This window comes from Chenopodium album, chromosome 15 (assembly GCF_948465745.1).
Source record: "Chenopodium album chromosome 15, dcCheAlbu1.1, whole genome shotgun sequence".
Classification (NCBI taxonomy): Eukaryota; Viridiplantae; Streptophyta; class Magnoliopsida; order Caryophyllales; family Amaranthaceae; genus Chenopodium; species Chenopodium album.
Window position 1 is genome coordinate 42,282,243 of NC_137848.1, and position 11,271 is coordinate 42,293,513.

An 11,271-nucleotide genomic window follows, 5' to 3' on the forward strand; every position below is an offset into this window, starting at 1 on the left:
CAGACTGATTAGAAATCTAAAAGTAGTTGCATCCACCACAGGAGAGTATGTCTCCTCATAATCAATACCGGGTCTTTGTGAGAATCCTTCTGCACCTAATCGGGCCTTATATCTTACAATATCACCATTTTCATTTCTTTTTCGTACAAAGACCCATTTATATCCCACTGGTATTACACCTTCAGGTGTACGGACTACAGGTCCGAATACTCCTCTTTTTTCGAGAGATTTCAATTCAGTTTCAATTGCTTCTTTCCATTTTGGTCAATCGCTTCTGTGTCTACATTCATCAATGGATTTTGGCTCATGATCCTCATCATCATTCATGACATCTAATGCTACATTGCATGCAAGAACATCATCGACGTCGATTTGGTTTCGGTTCCATGTAATTCCAGACATGATAAAATTTGTTGAAATTTCTTCATTGTCAGGTACCTGAATATCCTTTTCCATCATGTCTAAGGTCTCTTCTGGAGATCCTTCAAAATTAATAGCTTCCTCGGTATGGCCATTGTCAATTGTTGCTCCTTTTCTTTTTCGAGGATTTTTATCTTTGGAACCGATGGGTCTACCACGCTTCAGGCGTGCTTTAGAATCATTTGCAACTTGGGCTTGTCCTTCTGGGACATCAATTTTAATAGGAGCATTTTCAGCTGGTATATGTGACTTTGTCACTTTCTTTGGGTCAGTAAATGAGTCTGGCAATTGATTTGCTAAGTTCTGTAAATGAATTATCTTTTGGACTTCCAACTCACATTGTTTAGTACGAGGATCTAGATGAGATAATGATAATTCATTCCAACTAATTTCCTTTTCCAGCTGTTTGTTTTCTCCCCCTAATGTTGGAAAAATTGATTCATCAAAATGGCAATCTGCATAGCGAGCCGTAAATAAATCTCCTGTAGTTGGCTCTAAGTACTTAATTATCGATGGAGATTCAAATCCAACATATATCCCTAGTCTTCTTTGAGGGCCCATTTTAGTGCGTTGTGGTGGAGCAATTGGAACATATACTGCACATCCAAATATTCTCAAATGGGATACATTTGGTTCCTGACCAAAAACCAATTGTGATGGGGAGAACTTATGATGACTTGTCGGCCTGATGCGAATTAGTGCTGCTGCATGTAATATAGCATGCCCCCAAGCAGAAATTGGGAGCTTAGATTTCATAAGTAATGGTCTAGCTATTAACTGCAAACGTTTAATTAATGATTCCGCAAGACCATTTTGTGTGTGAACATGTGCTACAGGATGTTCAACACTGATCCCAATTGACATGCAATATTCATCAAAGGCCTGGGATGTGAATTCACCAGCGTTATCAAGACGAATAGCCTTAATAGGAAAATCTGGAAAATGTGCTCGTAACCTGATCAACTGAGCAAGTAGTCTCGCAAACGCCAGGTTGCGAGTTGATAACAATGATACGTGTGACCATCTGGTTGATGCATCTATTAAAACCATGAAATATCTAAATGGCCCACACAGGGGATGAATTGGTCCACATATATCCACTTGTATACGTTCTAGAAAAGTAATTGATTCGAAATTTATTTTAGCTGGTGATGGTCGAAGTATTAACTTGCCTATTGAGCAAGCAACACATGAAAAACTATTATGAAGAATCTACTGGCTCTTCAATGAGTGTCCACATGAATTTTCAAGTATTTTTCGCATCATTATTGAACCGGGATGGCCTAACCGGTCATGCCAAACCTTAAAGTCATCAGTAAACTTCTGGTTTACTATAGCATGTGATTCAATTGTATTGATTTTTGTATAGTACAAACCAGTGGAGAATGTAGGTAATTTCTCCATAATAAGTTTATTGCCTTGAGCTATACTCGTGATTTGAAGGAATTCATCATTTCCTTCACTAATTGTCTCAATATGGTATCCATTTTTTCGAATATCTTTAAAACTTAGTAAATTTCTTTGAGACTTAGGGGAGTATAATGCATCAATAATTTCCAATTTTGTTCCCCTTGGCAATAAAACACTTGCTCTTCCGGAGCCTTCTATAATTTTTGTACTACCTGATATAGTACTCACATTAATTTCTTTCATCATCAATTGCGAAAAATATTTCTTATTCTTAAGTATGGTGTGAGTGGTAGCACTATCAACTAGACATAAATCTTCACCACTGGTTGATGATTGAGCTCCAAAAGAATTCATATTCTAATAGAATTAAAGGAACTAAAATAAGATTCACAATATTAAATAACTTAAATTAATAAATGATAATAATGAAATATCCGAAAACATAAAAATGTCCAAAAACATAAAATTGTCCAAAACAAATATCCCATAAAGCATAAAGTCATAGTACTATGATAAAATTATAAAATAAATGCAAGCTAATTAACAGAGTTTATTCGTCAGTGGATCATAATTTATTCAATTGTTTTCTTCAAGATTAGGTAAGAAATCAGCCGCTTCTAGGTGAGTTGTATCACCGCAATCAAAATCACCTTCGCCATCTTCATACACCAAATTTGTTTCCACTTTCTTTCCTTTCTGTTTGATTGATTGTTGATAAAGGTCTACTAGATGTTTTGGTGTACGACACACACGAGACCAATGGCCTTTTCCTCCACAACGATAGCATATATTTTCATTTTTATCCTTCTCATTCTTATTTCCATCTTTGTTGTCCCACTTCTGGTGGGAGTATGAGTTCCTAAAACGACCACCTCGACCACGACCATATCCACGTCCGCGGCCGCGACCACGACCTTGACCACGGCCTCGACCACGACTGTTGGCGTGATCTCTAGCCTTTTGCTCTTTCCCACTATGGGATGTCGCATTCGCTTCAGGGAATGGAGTAGAGCCAGTTGGGCGTGATTCATGATTTTTCATTAATAGTTCATTATTTTGCTCAGCCACAAGGAGACAAGATATCAATTCAGAATATTTTTTAAAGCCCTTTTCACGATATTGTGTCTGCAGGACAACATTGTTTGCATGAAAAGTAGAGTATGTTTTTTCTAACATTTCTACATCCGTGATTTTCTCTCCAGATAATTTCAATTGTGATGTAATTCTAAACATGGCTGAGTTGTATTCACTCACAGACTTAAAGTCTTGTAATCTTAAATGTAACCAATCATAACGAGCTTTTGGTAATATCACAGTTTTCTGGTGGTCATACCTTTCCTTTAGATTACTCCAAAGGACTTGTGGGTCTTAAACAGTCAAGTACTCAGTCTTTAGGCCTTCATGAAGGTGATGGCGAAGGAATATCATAGCTTTAGCCTTATCTTGGCTAGTTGCAGTGTTGTTTTCTTTGATAGTGTCACCAAGTCCCTTTGCATTTAAATGTATTTCAGCATCTAACACCCAAGACAGATAGTTGTTTCCGGTAATATCAAGGGCAACAAATTCGAGTTTTGCAAGGTTTGACATGATTCACTGATATATAAAACAATATTATAAATTAGGAGGGCTTTTAAAAATAACATACTTACATTGTACCATAATGATTATCTATGATATTTAGATAATATATATGTCAGATTGATCAAATTGAACAAATAGAATACTAGATATAAAATTTATAATATTAGTACTAACCATATAACGTGAAAATATGATCATGAATATGCTATTTACACAATATTATTATTAGGCAAGATAATTATTGAAGTAATAAAGTAGGTAAAGTGGGTTCCAAAATTAAGTGAAACATATACATAAAATCATCTAAAGTAACCAAAAATATATTACGGCAAAATTTAGCTAAAATTATCATTATTTCATTGATCTCCTGTTTTATCAGTCTGACACAAATTAAGGCAAAATTACGGAAAATATCATTCGGAAATGTCCTTCACAAAAATAATTACGCATGGCACAAGATTATAGTCGGTGATGGTATTTACAAAATCTAATACGAATTATTGGTAGTAATTACCATCTAGAATACTTATGCTAGTTTATAATCAATTGAGATAATATAATACAGTATATGCAAACCTTTAATTGCTATTGAGATCTATTTTAATTGATTGCGATAAAAATTTTATCAATTATAAACAATCAGGCTCTATTGGGAATTGTAGGCGGTGATAATAAATTCCTAAACAAAAACATGCTCATACATAGTTTATTAAAACGAAACTATAAAATCAAATGATGAATAATAGAATTAGTAGTGTGCACACAAGTCAATAAAGCAATGGAAATATATACTTTGCAGAAGCCAATCTTGTTGTCAAATAATCCAAATATTACTCCGTATTTTAAAACAAGTGCGTCTCAATAAACCAAATAAAAGGCCAATTTCTATGTATCAAACAATACTAAATAACTTTATAATAATTGCTTCACAACACACGTCATTATAATAGCTTTCAAATCCTAATTCCATATCAAAAAGTATAATAAATATTATTAAAGTATAAAAAGGTATAGCAGAACATACTAGTTTGGTGGTAACTACAACAAAGTAAATGAACAATTCAAAACAAATTTATATAAAAGATTATTGCAAATCAGAATACGAAATGCATGCAACATAATATTGTGGCTACGACTAATACGAATGAAGTATTTGGTAATTGTATAATAGTTACGTTATATTAAACGTACCTGAATTTAGAGTAGGATAACTTAATTCAACTAGGTAGAACTATGGTGCTGATAACGTGTTAAATATAGAAGAGAATTATAGAGAAATATAGAGAGATAGAGAAATATATTTTTACGTTGTGTATATTCTTCCATACTGTACGGGATATATATATACATGAATAATATCTAGAGTTCCATCAACAGATAAGATCAAATACCCAACTCTAGAGTATTCTAGATGGTACATGGGATAATAGTCATCCATATTTTGATATTTTCATAACAGCCTGATTATTTTTTGCTTTTGTTTTTCTCTCTTCTCTCTCTTCTTCTTCTTGTTCTTCATGTTCGTACCTTCAAATTTAATTTTTTTTTGTCCGATTTTTTTTTCTGTATTTTTTTATATACAATGTATATTATATATGTCATGACTAATTCATCGCATATTTATCTTTGGCTTAAAATTTTTGCATTCCGAATTTCGATTTTATCTTTTTCTTGTTCTTCATGTTCTTGATGATTTTACTAAAAAAAATTCATCCTTGGCTTGAAAATATTTGTTTTTTTTTCAGAAATTCATTTAATATACAATGTTATGTTATACAATAAATTATTAATTGTTATTTATTTTTATTTTACAGATCTAGTAATTCATAATTTGATTTGTAGGAATGCCTTGTTGTTACAGATCTGGAAAATTTTCGTTGTTTTTTTTTTTTTTTTTTTGTGTGTGTGTGTAGATTAGCTTCATTGTTTCAATTTTTTTTTATAGACAAATTATGTATAAGTATAAAATTCACCAAGATTAAATATCGTGTGTAGGGAATATTTCAAGCATTATGATAACCCCAAACTTGAACCCCACTGTGATCATACACTAAAGTACGGTGGCGTTCCAAAGGGAAAGACAAAGAGCAAAAAGAGTCGCCAACAAGTTTTAGGAACTTGTAAACCCAAAAGACAATCCAAAGGACCGTCAACTACTCCATAAGGTCTTGAACCAAACAGGGTCCGGGGATGAAGGTACGAATCCAATCTACAAAAGAAAGAACCCGCCCTATAAAATAGGCCTCTACTTTGTTCTGCTCGTATTCATGCGCGTTTTTCGAATAACATACAAACATTATATTAAACCTACCCTGTTTAATCTATGTTGGTTGAATATTAATGCACAAATAATACTATTATTGGTGATCACTTGAATTAAAATCACATTAGCCTAAACCAAATTATTAATTATCTTATTAAGCGTGATTTCAAGTACAAATTCCCTTTAAACCTGCATAAAAGGCGTGATCAAGCAATAACAATAAAATATAATATCAAGCAACATAAATAATAAACAATAAATAAATAATAACAACGATAATAGCATGATAAGGCATAATAAAGCTTGATAATAATAGCAAGATCCTAGGCATGATACTAACAAGATTAATAACAAACCCTAGCATGTCACTAAACAATAAATATCAAAGCTTTAAACCTAACATGGTACTAACATGATATTATGATATTAGAAAAGAGTAAAGGCACCCTAAACATGATACTAGAAAGCATAAAATAACATCCTAACATGATACTAGGAATTAAATACATCCTAACATGATACTAGGAATCATAAAATAATAATAAGCATGCAATCTACATTGTGAAAGAAGTAGGGAGTAAGCTAATCTACTTACTTTGAAGCCTCATACCTCTTTCTAATAACAAAATACACAAGTTAGTAAACTTCAATGAAAGTAATAAAGAACAACTAAGGAATTAAATTGAAATCAAATTAAATAAAGTTTAGACTAGATTTGGACCAAACCCTCAGAAAATATCAAACCTTGCACGTCTAGGGCGAAGGCAACTTCGAACTTGGCTAAGAGACTCTAAGTCTTGTGAATGCAGAATATTGTATTTGAAAAAAGGTTGTTTAGAAAGAGAGAGAAAGAAAAGAATTAAGTAATTCTTGAGAGGGAATAGAGAGAATTGATGAGAGAGTTGATGATTGTGAATGATTAAAAACGGAGGTTTGAGACCCTATTTATAGGAAAATAGTCCGGAAAATCATAGAATTTGATAAGGAATAAAACTCCACTCTGTCGCTAATCAAACCGACCTTGTCGCCAAGAATTTATCTTGTCGCCAGGCGACAGAGTCTGTCGCGAGGCGACAAGCCTGTCGTTTGGCGACAGAGACAGTTTTTGCGGATTTTGTTTTTATCATATCTTTTGATCTAGAAGTCCAAATAAGTCATATAATATGTCGTTGGAAAGCTCTTGAAGTCTACTTTCTAATGCAATTGAAATCAGATTAAAATATTTTGTATATAAAAAGATATGGCCGAAATAGTGAAAGGGTGTCAGTTTTGGATAGAGTTTCGTATATCTTTAATATCTTTTTCGTTATAGCTCGGAATTAATATTATAATATATCATTGGAAAGATAATTTCAAGATCTATCCAACCATATTAAATTTGGGTATAAAATATGAGGCACGAAAATAATATCTGACTATCTTGAACATCTTTAAATCCGAATAGAATTAGGAAAGTTTTTAAAAAGGAAAGTTTATATTCAAATCAAATTCCATGATCTTATCTTTTCAAAAAAGGATAATTAAGATATTTTCGAAACTTATAGAAGATTCTAATCAATCCTAATTAGTTTAGGAATAGGATTAAACCTTTGGACCCTCCTCATGATCATTGGGTCGTAGGTAAAATCCGGTTTGGGCCCAGTTTAGTATTTTGGCCATAACTTCCTCATTATTCATCGGAATTGGGCTTATAATATATCGTTGGAAAGGTCTTTTCAAGCCCCATCCATCTACACCATTATTGGACCCTTATCATGGACCAAAATAAACTGAATTGGACGTTTTCAAATAAATAAAGTCATTTTCAAAAACAGAGAGAAAAGAATTTAATTAAAACTAAACCACAACACTTGGCTTTCAAATCACTTTCACCTAATTCGATAATAATACAACGTGCAAGGCATTCATCACTGGGTTTGGTTTTGGGGAGACACAAATGGGTGTCTACATCGTGCTATATCATCCGAGCTTAAACATCGTTATTTCCAATGTTTGTCCATTTACCCATTATTTGTTTTGACGAACAATTTTCCCATAATTTAAACATCAAACCTTTAAATTCCTGCAAGTTAGATTATTGGCCGATAACATATGTTGGACATTAGTATTCAATTTTAGCACCAAACTCTTGAAAACAAATTAAAGTAAAACAAAGGGAAAAAATTGTAATTATAAAATAGGAAATAAAATTAAAAATAAATAAATAAATAAATAAATGGGTGGTAACGATTGTAAATTTCTAATTTATTTAGTAACACCATCAATTGTTTAGTATTCATTAACCTGATTACGGTAACAAGATTTATTTAAATAGTATTTAAAACCTATATTATAGTTTTAAAATAATGGCGGCCTATACTATAAAAATGTGGAGTTTGAAGATGTTAACATGGTGAATGATGTCACTTATTTTATAACATGTTATTGATATTTAGTTGTTAATATCTCAGTATTAACAATTATAATTTCATTTTTAAAAAAAACAATTGATCAAGAGCTATGGAGAGTTTCTATTAAGTGTGTATGTGTAGTTTATAATAATAATGATTAATCTAATATTAATATTAACCGACGAAAACATAACTAGTAATGCTAGTTAAAAATTTCCTTACTAGATGTAAACAAACATTCCAAAACTTTAAGTACTATTAATATGTTTTAAAATTTTTGATTGGTAAGCATTTTCAATCCTTTTTGAAAAAATGAAATATTTATTAGTAACCGGTAACTATTATGTTTAATCTAAATTTAGTATATTTTAACCCTTCACCATTGCACTTTGTAAATGATAATTTTTGCATAATCTTACTTTTTGCTAATAAAATTTATCGAGTGATAGAATTTTTATATTACAATATTAATAATTGTAATTCATATTAATAATCAATTATTATCTAAGATTTATATGAAGTAGCGTAATTTCATATTTTGGTAAAGCAATTCATCGAGATTTAGTATTTGTATTATTATAAATGGAGGGTTATTTCATTATTAAAAGTAACTAGTGATTGAGCAATAATTTATAACATGTTATTGATATTTAGTTGTTAAATATCTCCGTATTAACAATTATAATTTCACTTTTTAAAAAAAAACTATTGATTGAGGGTTATGGAGAGTTTCTATTAAGTGTATATGTGTGGCTTATAATAATAATGATTAATCTAATATTAATATTAACCAACGAATACATAACTAGTCATACTAGTTAAAAATTTCCTTATTAGATGTAAACAAAGTTTTCAAAACTTTTAGTACTATTAATATGTTTTAAAATTTTTGATTGGTAAGCATTTTCAATCCTATTTGAAAAAATGGAATATTGTCTAGTAACCGATAACTATTATGTTTAATCCAAATTTAATATATTTTAACCCTTCACCATTGCATTTTGTAAATGATAATTTTTGCATAATCTTACTTTTTGCTAAAACAATTTATCGAGTGATAGAATTTGTATATTACAATATTGATAATTGTAATTCATTTTAATAATTAATTATTATCTAATATTTATATGAAGTAGCTAATTTCATATTTTGGTAAAGCAATTCATCGAGATTTAGTATTTGTATTATTATAAATGGAGCGTTATTTCATTATTAAAAGTAAGTAGTGATTAAGCATTAGTTCATAAACGATCTTCTCACTTGCAATCTTTTTTTCCTAATTAAAGGCGATAAAAAATTTAAGTACGTTGTGACCACTTATTATTTTGGAATGATGTACATTTGACGACTTATTATTTTGGAATGATGTACATTGAGACTTTTTCATTTTTGGATTGAGACCATTAAAATGAGAAAACTATAAGAAACTAATTATTGAGGATTTAAAATAGAAAGTTGGAAGATTATTTTGCAAAGAGGGGAGTATATTACAAGATTAATAACATTCGCGCCTTATCATAATCAATAAATATAAATGCTAACATAGAAAAAATTATAGTAGTAATGCTAACATACAAAAAAGTGAAATTATTTCGCAATACAAAGATAAGTTATAAATTTACTTAGAAGATTTGTTTTTGAAAATTTTAAGTTTTATCATTAATATGATTTTATAAAGAGATATTTTATTTGCATATTAATTTTTGTTTTTTGACAAAATGATATATAGTTTAGTAACAGATAACTATTTCTCGTATTCCAATCGATATATTTTATAACCCTCCATAGTTTGATTATAACCCTTCAAGCTTCAGTATGTCGTTTAAGCCCTTCAACTGAAATTTGGTTTTAATTTTTTTGGATAATATTCATAATTGGTTATACAATTGATCGAGAGTGAATTACTAGCTACATTACAATAATAATAATAATAATAATAATAATAATAATAATAATAATAATTTTTTAATTTTTTAATAATAATAATAATAATAATGATAAGATTTTAAATCCTAAAATTCCCTTTTATTCCTAAAATCGTTTGTTATTTAAATCCTAAAATTATATATCTAGGGATATTTTAAAACATTTATATCGTTATAAAGTGAAATATCATATTTCCCTCATAAAAAAAATTAAAAATAATGAGATACCATATTTTTCTATAAATATGTTATTTTATGTATTTGTATTTAGAAGATGCATTTTTTATCATTGTAGCATTGTAAATAGTCATAACTCATTTTTTATGTAATGCAGATATTTATTTTCATTACTTTATAAAATAAATTAATTATTACATTATTTATTTTAACTAATAAATTACATATTTGTTTAGTAAATATGCTTGGTTCAATCATTTAATAAGAGTTTCATATGAGTTTTATATGATCAGATATTTTAACACATTTGAAATTGTTTATTCGTATCAAATTTGAAGTGAACATTTACTATTTACTTCATTTATCTATCAAATATTGTATTTTTTTTTTTTTTTGCAATTTCTGAAAAGAAATGCGTTGCTTGATCTATTTTTTTTGTAGTTTAGAGACATTTAAATACTAATTAATCCCCGAAATCAATAATGTCTTATCAATTTGATCAAAGGAAATAAAATTTTAGATACAAATATTATTTATTTGGTACTATTTTAATAACAAACATAATTGTTACAAAGGGTAGTGACACCAACTTAAAGTCATAACATTACTTGTCAGGTTTTTTAACATCTGTATCTATGATACTAAAATATTGTTTAAAATTACTATTTTAATCTGAATCTTGTTAACACGAACTATAACTCAATAAATGTTCTTATTGGGGTTCTCTGAATCTCTCTCCATCATCAAATGTTATGTACAAATTCCAATTGTCAAAATCAGATTAGAAGATTCATATAACAAAATAATTACCGTGAGATTTATTTGGATTCAGTATGTAACGATTTCAATTGGACTAGAAAATTCAAGGTTAGCACATTGGCAATAACTTAAATTCCTAGTTATAGACTGTTGAATGTTTTATGCACCAAACAAAGTAAAAGAACTAAAATGAGTTCAATAACAGTATGGAGTGTATTAGTTCAATATGAGTAAGAAGTACTCATACTGCTTTCACAATTTACGCTTTTTATTATCGGAAAAAATTAAAATCTCTTCATCGGAAAACTCACCGTCGTTAATGGCTTGCATACTTGTAGTTGTATTC